Source organism: Nanorana parkeri, unplaced genomic scaffold (assembly GCF_000935625.1).
Source record: "Nanorana parkeri isolate BGI_ZX_2015 unplaced genomic scaffold, ASM93562v1 scaffold77, whole genome shotgun sequence".
NCBI classification, from domain to species: Eukaryota; Metazoa; Chordata; class Amphibia; order Anura; family Dicroglossidae; genus Nanorana; species Nanorana parkeri.
Genome location: NW_017306345.1, coordinates 1,720,990 through 1,732,266, shown reverse-complemented (window position 1 = coordinate 1,732,266; position 11,277 = coordinate 1,720,990). Strand labels below are relative to the sequence as shown.

At 39.9% G+C, this 11,277-nt stretch overlaps 1 pseudogene; it reads left to right on the top strand.

Moving 5' to 3' along the window:
• LOC108804883 overlaps window positions 1–11,277 on the top strand; it is an 18,173-nt pseudogene that overhangs the window by 6,426 nt on the left and 470 nt on the right.

Genomic DNA, 11,277 nt, shown 5'->3' with positions numbered 1-11,277 from the left:
GCGTTGTTTTTTTGGCCGGGGTCTTTTTTTTTTTTTTTTTTCTCTCGTCAGGAACTTCTTGCGGCATTTAATGCAGAAGCAGCATCCAGAAATGTTCCACGACTACTGGTCACAGCTGCTGTATCTGCAGGAAAAGGAACCATTGATGCTGGGTATGAAATTGCAAAAATTGGAAAGTAAGTGAAATACCTATGATTTTGCTAAGCTTAGAAATGCATAATATAGATCTCACACTCTTTTTATAATCTATATCTCAATATATTTACCAAGCTGATGGCCCAACTTAGGAGAAATATATGATGCAGATGGTGTTTAGGCTTGCAGTTACATGAACCTATTGTGACCGACATCAGAGAAAGCCGGGAGCCTCATGTGACCGACAAACCACTGGATTTTGATCCTGTAACAGATGCAGTGTAAATATTGGTGTAGAAGTATTTAAAAATGGTTTTTATCTGTGGAAAGATTGTAAATTGTCTTTTGAGCCTTATAGGAGATAACAGGTTGTAACTATTATCTGCATCCAGCTCAGCATCCAGCTCAGAGTCCTCTCGTGTGTTCACAGAACCCTGGATTTCATCAGCGTGATGACGTACGATTTTCATGGTGGGTGGGACACTCAGTCTGGACACAACAGCCCCCTGTGTCAGGGATCCACGGACCACGGAGATTTAATATACGCTAATAATGTAAGAAAAGTTCTTTATAATACAAACATCTTTAAACGTCTTTAAATGTAACTTTGGCCTGGCTATTGGCATTCACATGTTTACATATTAAGTAAATGAGCTTTAAAACAAGTCATCTCTGACCTAATGGATCAACAGCTAGAGCAATTACGCCCCGTTCACATATAGCGACATACCTTTTGCAGCGGATCCGCACAGCCGGGATAGCGCGACTTTCGGGGCGACGATCCAGCGACGGTAGCGCGACCTTCCCCGTCGGGCTCCATAGAAAAAAAGTAAAATCGCGCAAAATCCGCCGAAAAAAGGGTCCGGTAGAAGCGACCGACGAGCGACGCGCGACATGGAGTTAAGACAGCTCCATTGAATAACATTGGCCGGCGACTTCTCGCGATATCGCGGCGGAAATCGCGCGACAATTCGCTATATGTGAACGGGGCCTTAAGGGCCCATTCACACCAGAAGTGTTGGGATTGCACTGGATGCTTTTTGCAGCACAGCCTCAATGCACAGGCAAGGCAATTTACCTAATTTAAATTGGGCAGCACTGCAATGTGCTTAAAAGTATGGCATGCTGTGTTTTTTTTTTTATTTCAGCACAGCGAGGTGCAACATGGTACCGCTGCATCGCACCACACTGTGCCAATGGAACTTAATGCTATGTCACTCAGTATAACCCAAAACAGTAAACCTGTACCTGTCAACGCACACCAGCAATCGTGGCTTTTTTTGTATTGTTTGCCGGTGTGAATGGACCACAAGTCCTTGTCCAAACCAGCTCTGCTCTCCTTTTTTCTCCCAACAGTGACTCAGTGGACTTTTAGCTTTCCAATCTCTAATGTAAACACATAGCAGAAGCTCTGGAAGGGGGGGGGGGGGCACTGAGAGGGCTGATCACTTCAGTGCTTCTGCTGCGAACTTGAGGATGAATTGCTCTACAGTGCCTGAAGCTACACATGTCAGTGATTTGTTTTAAAACTCATCAAAACCCATATTCGCTCATTTCCAAAGAAGAAACGACTAGCTCTACAAAGTACATATGTAAAAATTTACATTAAAGATTTAAAGAACCACAGGCAGAAGAAAACATAACCCTTGCACTGGTGCTACCCCCGCACTACAAGGGTTAAGTGCCTACTTCCGACTAGGGTCTATAATAACAGATCTACTCACCCAATCCTCTGACCCACCTGGCTGCTACACCGGTCCCTGCAGCCTCTTTCCCCACCCCCATTACAAGGAAGGAATGTCCTTTGGCATCCTGACTCACAGGCTCCTTGACCACCAGAGCAAAGCGAAAGAGGCTGCAGGGAGCCAGGCAGGTCTAAGGATCGGGTGAGTGTCTTTGTTATTTTAGACCCTAGATGAAAATAAGCACTTAACCCTTGCAGTGCGGGTGTAGCCCCACTGCAAGGGTTAAAGTTTTCTGTTGCCTTGTTCTTTAATTGATATGTGACTTAAGATAGCCATAAACATTATAATTTGATTGTAATTCTCCAACTATGTACAAGAGCCTTCCTGATTGGATAGAAATGACTTGGTTTTCTTTAGGTAGGCCCTCACAATACAGTTTTAGTCATTCTAAAGATTGTACTGAAATGGTAGTCAGATTGTGTTTTTTTTTTTTTTTTGTCTGTCCAGCTTAAGGCTTGCATGGAAAGGCTTATTTTTAATGAAGATTATTTGAAAGTCCAATTAAAATTAAATAAGGTTAACAATCAATGAGACAATTCTTTGATATCAGACAAAATGGTTTTTCATCTTGCTGATAAATTGCTCATCTTGTTCAAGAAATTACATTTGATGAAACTATCATTGACATTCTAGGGCAATTACTGTTTAAAAGACTTCTCCTACTGCCCAGTTCACCAAACAGTTGGAAACCTGGACTACTGCAAAGTATAACTTATTCATTCAATTACAATCATGTGGGTAAAGAATACTTGTTAAATATTTGCTGAATCTTGTTTGACTCATCCTTCAGTGTATGGGTAGCCATAAAAAAACTGCTGCAAAAATGTAAGATTGTTAGTTAGAAAGAATAGTGTGTGTGTGTGTGTGTATTCTTTATTTTAAAATTATTATTGCAGCTTTTACTTTAAGACACTGCCACCTTGTCCATGCTGGGCAAAGCAGTGTAGATAATTTACTAAAGGAAGTAGATCATGGTCTCTTTGCAAAGCAAATATACATTTTTCATAACAAATTCTCACTTTTTTTTCCCCTATAGTTCTCTTTAGTGTCCCGGGGGGACATATACTAACTCCTCCCATGACCCAAAGCTCCGTATATAGCGGGCTATTGCCTGCACTATACTGAGAGCGCCGCAGCCGGGACGTATCACAATAATACTGTCGAGATCCACCCAGCTGCGTGAGTGACAGCTGGCTCTGCCTATCTAGAGGCAGAGCCAGCTGTGCCCTCCCCCGTTCATTCCTCCACTCGGTACTGGAGGATCGGGGAGGGGGGAATTCCTGCGGGGAGCGTTGACTGTCACTGCTCACTGCAGGGAGACTATCGGGAAGTGAGTGGATCGGCTGCATGTTTCTGCTCACTTCCCAATAGAGCCGACCTGTGACGGCTTCTTCGTCACAGGTCGGCTCTAACTATGAGGATGAATGGCAATCACTCGCCTCATAGTTCTCCTTTTAAAGTTACTCTGGGAAATTGCTTTGTAAATCAATTTTTATCTGTACCTGATTGAAATACCACGATTTCTACAGACCATTAGGTGTCTTGGCTTGCCCATGGACTCTGTAATGTGAGATTTCTCATAAGCACTACCTATTTGGTTTACTAAACTATACATATTTCCTACTTTTATATGTGATGTTTCAATTTATCTTTTTATCACCAGAATTTTGCAATGAAGTACTGGAAAGAAAATGGAGTTCCAGCTGAAACTCCTCATGGGATTCCCAACATACGGCAGAACATTAAGCAACCCTAATCCTAGCAAATGTGATGTAGGGATACCTGTAGCTGGAGCAGGATCAGCTGGTCCATACACTCGTGAGGCTGGCTTCTGGGCCTACTATGAGGTGATATTTTTCTACATGAATATATCTAATAACATTAGACGCTATAAATTTGTGCCAGACAAATGCTAATGGCTGTGTATAGTGCTTCTTGCTAGCTTCCCCCAATAGTGGTTGTGTACAAAACGTAGTAGCAACAGATGGTATATGCTCATTAGGGATGCACTGATATATCAGCCGAAAATAACACTTTTGGCAAAATGCATCCCAGCTTTCTCTCCTCCCCGCTGGGTGCTGCTGTGTCCCAGCGGGAAGGAGAGAAACTGTCACAGGTGGCCGAGCGGTGCGGGAGGAAAGTGAGTCAGGCATCTCTCCTGCCCCGCACCGTTCAGCCTCCTGTCGCAGATCAGAGGAGAGCAATGTGTGGGCGAAGACGGCCAGCACTGTCACAGGAGGCCAGATGGTGGTGCAGGGGAGGAGTCAGCTGTCGGGTCAAGCTCTCCTCAGCCTCCTGTGACAGCTGTCGGGATGGAGAGCAAGGTACAAACACTCAGGAATCAGTGATCGCTGAGTGTTTGTAAATTGAGGACAGAGTATGGTTACAATACCCTCAATAATGAATGGGAAGTGATCTACATCACCTCCTGTTCGTTCATGATTGTGGTTTATAGTAAACATACTATGTCATGTTATAAATGAACAGGAACACTCAGCATAGAGGATTCCTGTTCATTGATACCTGGGGCTGCAGAAAAAGATTGAGAACTGTGCCCTCAATCTTTTTCTATTTTAAAAGGGAAATATCAGGGTTCTGTTTAGACCCCTAATATTTCCCCAAAGCCCCTAAAAGTAAATATATAATCAAACCATTTAAGTTTATAAAAAATAAACATTTATTTTAAACATATATTTTTGAAAGTTAGGAAAACTTTCGGTTTTGGTTTTAAAATTTTCATTTTGGTGCACCTCTACTCATCAATCAATGCCAATCAAACCATCTTCCAACTGTCAATTCTCCAGCATAGCTCTGAATAATGGTATGACGGAGCTGATCCGAATATATTCAATCAGTTTTCTTGCTGAGATGCACATAATGTGAACATGCCTGTCGTTGAGGCAGGAAATGACGGTGGGCTCAAGATAGCTGCTGTAGTTTCAAAGGGTTATATTGTGGAGATGCAAGTTTGCAGAGAACTGCGAGTATGAATAGGAGTGATTACTTTTACAGTATTTTTTTTAAAAAGCTAAAAAAATTAATGTAATTGTTGGAGTATACCGATTTTTCTGCTATATTGTAATACCTCAACATGGCATATCATTAGTGTCCTTGCTAGCACCAGGCATAAGATGAAACTGTATAATTACACTTTATTTGTGGGAAATCTTGTCCCTAAACAAAGCATTAGTAAAGCCTCATTGACATACGCAGTCCAGTTATGGGCGCCAGTTCACAAAAAAGGTTGTTGCGGAACTAAGAGTGGAATTAAGTTTTTAATAGAGAAGAGGCGATTATGAGGGATATGGTCACCATGTATAAAACCATTAATAACCAATAAAGACACCTTGGTGCAAAAGTTATTTACTATAAAGTCATTGCAAATGGCAGGAGGGCACTCTTTGCACCTGGAGGAAAAGAGGTTTAATCCCACATACGGAAAGGCTTCTTTACAGCAAGACCTGTGAAAATGTAGAACAGATTTCCTCAGGAGCTAGCTCTAGCCAACTTGGTAGATTTTGAAAGGCTGAATATTTTTCTACAAACTATAACTGGCTATTAATATTTAAGTAAAATGTTGATCCAGAGAGTATCTGATTGCCTTAAAGTAGATGTTAAATCTGTGTAAAAAAGTGCCTGGTAATGTTTGCTGTAATGTGCTAATATGCAATGCATATTGGAACAGTTTGGCCAATGTACCTTGTAAAACCATCCCCTCCATCACTGGCGCTGCCATCTTCCAGTCTTTCGGGTTCGGTATCTTTGGCCTCTTAATTGGCCAGCCGGCATGAAGTAACTCCTGCGCATGCGTTACTATATTTCAGCATGCTGGGTCTGTGCACTGAGCTGCGCATGCACGGCTCGGCAAACCGAAAAAGAAAGATCGCGGACAGACAGGTAGGAGATTTTTAGCAGAAGGCACTTACACATTCTCTTCTGCTATAAAAACCTGCCTCTCGGCAATTAAAAAAAAGAATCAAAAAAGACCACTTCTGCTGTAAGGGATCAGGAAGGTTTATTTATAACTATGTGTTGAGGGTTCTGAGGTTGCAGGTTTTTTATTTATTGTCTTTTGGATGGATGTCTTATTTTTTTAACCCGACTGACTGTATACAGTAATTATCACTTTTTATTCATATATTCTTCTAGATCTGCACATGGCTTAGGGGGACCACGGTGAAATGGATTCCAGACCAGAGGGTACCATATGCTTGTAAAGATAATGAGTGGGTTGGATTTGACAGCCAAGAGTTACGAATGCAAAGTAAGACAGAGTTTAGTTAGTCATATAGTCCTTTATGTTTTTGTAATAATTGTAGGTTAATTAACTATTGCCGCATACAAAATAAACAATTACTGTTAAACAATAATTAAATTATGCAGAGGCCATGAAGCCCAATTCCAGCCAATTTTGTTTTTTGTAGTTTTGGATACTGTAGGGTAAAGTTAGAAACAATGTCAGGTTTTTATTACCGGTAATAAATATGGTGAGCACTCTACTCCAATCCAGAGGGACAAAGACTTGTATGGGAATGGATGAACTAATGGTTTCCTATTCACACTTTGATTGTTAGGTTTTATTGCTAGTTTCTCCATTGGGAGACTTCCTCATCTTCAGTCCCTGTCACTGATTTTCCTGCCCCTTTGCCATCCTGTCTTCAGAAGAGGACCTGCAAGGAAGTCTCCTTAGGATGATCTAGAAAGCCATAAAATCCTGAGAGAATTTCTAACCCTTTTGCAGCTCAGCATAAAGCAAAGGTTTTGTCTGGAGTTGGGCTTTAACATAATGTTTCACTAAACCACCATTGTTAATATATATAACGTGTCTTGCTCTGGAAAAAAAACATGCCAAGACAATACTCTTGTCTCCATAACATTTTAGATATCCCTTTTCCTTAGTCAGTGTAAAGTAGATGGGAGAAAGAGGAATGAAAAATAGTTGGGCTTGGTATTTACAGTGAGGTGACAAATCACTCACTATAATGTATAGCTAAGGAGCATAAGGTTGCTATCAAACAGTATGTATTCTGCACATATTTTCTTCACATTTCAGCAGTTAATAGCAATAATAATGTATTATTCAGTTTACTTTTGGGTATACAACCTTTATGGACAAACTACTGAAATGCCAAGTAGTGCGTCATCATTTTATATGTAAAGACTGTGTTTGCCTTTATAGTCGTAGAGTACAGATGAGACTTGTGCTCTCCAGTTTAATACACAATTAGAAGACAGTGGTTTGATGGGCAATCTAAGAAATAAGCAGACTTTGCTTAATTAGTGCAAGGTCCACCTGTGGTGGTGGTAGTGCGCTTATTTATTTCATGCATGGAAGAAGGAACAATCTCTGCAAATCAATGCACATAATTGTTTTAAGTTTTCACTGTAAAAACATTTACCTACAAACTGATTTGGTAGAGCAGTCCTTTGGATCCCTTATCTGTTCACCATTGTGCCACAAACGTTAATTTTAATGCAAATTCAACTCCCTCCCCATAGAATAAAAATGTTAAATATGAAATATGTACTTTTCTGAAATGGAATAGAGGATTATCACTCTTTACCAGATCACTTAACTTGGCATTATCTTATGACCTAAAGCTCATGACTGTGACCCATGACATCTTGTGCAAGTTTCCTACCCACTCCCAGTTGTAGTTACTACATCAATTAAGAGATTTTTGCCAACATCAATACTTCTATAAATAAATGGAGGATCCTGCCCCATAATGCACTGGGTACATTTTGGATTGTAACTTTACAGTATGTAAAAACAGATTGTACTGGAAAGAAAGCTGTTGGATTTTGAAACACAACAGTGTTAATTGACACACAACAGCAAACATGCAAAGTTTACATCGGCAGTGCCCTGGTAAGTTGCAACGGGTCATGTGAACCACTCTACATGTGTACAGGGGGGACAGAGGGCGGGACCTAAAAAAGTAGTATTGGTAAGGCAAAAGACTGCATGTCACTGCTATTTTTTCCCTTTGATTTTTAAACTGATAAGGTATCCTTGCCTATAAAAAGCTAGACATAGTAGATATTAGAAATTTCAACAGGTTAACAAGGTGTTATTGAGTAAATTCTTTGTCCCCGTTGCCCCATTGATTGTTACTCCACATTGTTACTGTCGCATGTGCTTGAAGTGAGGTGTATATGTGGTCATGCCAATGCTTGTTGTGCAGGCATGTTCTGCCTTTGTCAACATCAAGAGACCCATTCTGAGCATTTATATGCAGCTACAAAGTAGCTGGAGGAGATCAGCAGCTCAGACATACTAAAGAGTGTGAAGACATGAATGTCATCCAGTTACAGGTTAATCTACTTTAAAGTGATAAACTCAGGAGTTGCATCTTAAAAAATGGGTCAAGTCCCCTAGGTATTAACCAAACATGCAGCTTATTTGTGTGTCACTCGGCTGTAGATCCTCAAATCCTCTCTGAATTGGTGCGGACATTGTCCTCCCTTCTAGAGGGTGGTTACTTTTTTGTTTCCCATGGTCCGTGTGTTGAGTAGCTACCACTCTAAGCTCACCCCTGTGATGGACTACAATCTCTTGCTTAGTTTTCTACTTTGTATTGTGATTTGTAGTCCTTCACGGGAGCATGCTTCGAGCGATGGCTACTTTACAACACACAGGGACCATGGGGAACAAAAGTAGCCACCCTCCAGAAGAAAGGACAGTGTCGGCATGAATACAGAGATGATTTGAGGATCTATAGCTGAGCAATACACAAATAAGGTACATTTTTGTTACTAGTACAGTCTTAAAATGCATTCAAGTTCCTTAACGCCTCAGTTTAGTGTCACTTTAACTAGGACAAGATGCTGTTAGCAGGTCCAGCAAAGAAACCAATAGGACTTAAGCCAGTGGATAATAACCATTCAGAGGTACGTCTCTCTCCACCCTTCAACTGTCCTGGGAAACCTCTGTAATTTGTAAAGGAAGACCAGAGATTAGAAAATTACCTGCGACAGATGGAAAGAATACTAACAATGTGGGGTCCATGCCTCAGTACTTAGGAAATGGCAGCAGCCAAAATCTAGTGCTCACTACGTATATTGTTATTGGAAAAGTGTTTGTATGATGGTGGTGGGATTGTAGTTCAAACATTGGTGGTTTCTTCGCCCTACACTTTACCCTGAAATCACTTAGAATATATTTACCTTAAAGAAAAAAATGAAACTGGTTCATACTGTTTAATGTTTGCTTCCTAGGTAAGATTTGTGAAGGATGGTGGATTTGGTGGTGCCATGGTTTGGGCTATAGATTTAGATGATTTCCAGGGAACTTTCTGCAGCGAGGGGAAATATCCATTAATCACCAAACTAAAATCCTTGCTGGAAGGTATGACATGTTGACCTGTAACATATATTTACAAATATTGTATGCTGATGGCGAATGTATAGGTGTAGACATAAAGTGACACTGAACCCTGTAGTTAAAACTTAAAATGAACTAAAATACCCTATTAACAAAAATGTATCTTATTGGTGTATATTACTCAGCTGTAGATCCTCAAATCATCTCTGAATTGGTGGTGACACTGTCCTTCTGGAGGGTGGCTACTTTTGTTCCCCATGGACCCTGTGTGTGTTGTAAAGTAGCCACCACTCCAAGCTTGCTACCGTCATGGACTACAATATTAGGTTTAGTTTCCTAATTTGTTTTGAGATTGTAGTCCAAGAGAACAAGCTTGGAGCAGTGGCTGCTTAACACACAGGGACCATCACTAACAAAAGTAGCCACCATCCAGAAGGAAGGACAGTGTCGGCATGAATTCAGAGATAGTTTGAAGATCTACATCCGAGTGATGGACAAATAAGGTCTAGTTTTGTTAATGGAGTACTTGAATGCATTAAGATTTAACTCGCGTTTAGTGTAATTTTAATGAATGGATTAGGTTATTGTATATAATCTATAGATAACCTTTTTAATATATAGGAGAGACCGAAGGAAACAACATTTACTTTATAATGCATATACAGAATATAATAAACATTGGTGGGTGATTGCATTACAGTACATATTTGCTCCCTGTATCATGTCCTTTATCTAACAGGGCGGCCACTCTATTGGCGCTGAGACATGCATATAAAATTGTGGAATGCAGGTTTCCGACATTTCACAATATGATGCACATCTCAGAAGCCAAATGGAGACAATCATGGTTAACTCTAAGCTGATGGCTTGTAAAGGGTTTTAATGTCTTAAGGAAAATTTGGGGTACCATTTGTTTTTTCTATTTCTTGGGTGTATGCAATTTTGAAGCTTAACATATTCACACTGTGCAACCTTAACTTTTACATTTTGCAAAAAATAGGTATTGTTTATGTGCACTAAAATTTATAAATAAATGGTGTTTTTTGTCATTGGAAATTTGGGTCTGATAAACAGCTGCACATTTATGGCACATAAATTGTAACTGCCACCATTTTATTCTGCAGGGTCTCTAAATATATAATTCTGGGGTTTTTAGGTAAGCTTCAGGCCTAAAATGTGCATTATAACATGTGTGCAATAAAATTAGCAAAAACATATTTGGTAGCGAAAAGGTTAATACATGATAAAGGGTTCCCAGAGCACTAAGGTGGGGTTTTAAAATTCTGCAGTAACACATGCATCGACAATGCACCTGTTAGAATTTATACACCACTCTGAGGTGCTATAAATTCTTAACATCTCAATGCACCTTGCTGTGTTGCAAAGAAATGGTACATGTGTTTTGGTGGGTTCAGATGAATAGGCTGCCTTAGCACAACTTCTGTCATTGTACCACAATGGTGGTACAGCCTAAGGGTCCTAAATCTAGCCTTAGGGTTATGTAAAATAACACCGCACCGAAAAGCTTGCTTTACAGTTCCCTGTTTCTGATGGAAACCTTTTAGACTCCTGACAAGGCATGAGTCACTGTTCTGAGTTCTGTAAACAAGAGCACAGCACCGGTGAAAATAAATCATGTTAATAATGAGAGAAGAGACTAGAGCTCCATCTTCTGGCTGCCTAAAGAAAATAAACTATTTCTAAAACTTGTATTTTTTTTTATTTGGATAAATTGCAGTTCGGTAGACATTCCCTGTTTTTGGGTTAACACCTGTTTCAGGGTTATTTTTTTTTTTTTTTAGATAGTATAATGTTGGCCTCTTATTAGCATTGTGTGCTCTCAACTCAATGAGGTGCATCCTTGGGCTTGTTTTATATATTGCACAGTCTCGTATTTTTCATTATTTTTGGCTCCTTGCTAATTTCACTTTTTTCACGTTATGATGCTTGCCAGTGTGCATAGTTATTTTACTTGCCCTACATTATTTTGTGTAAATTTTATTATATATATACACTTTAAAGTTTTAAGCAAATTGTTAATTTTTTTTATAATGCTTAATTTACGTGTAC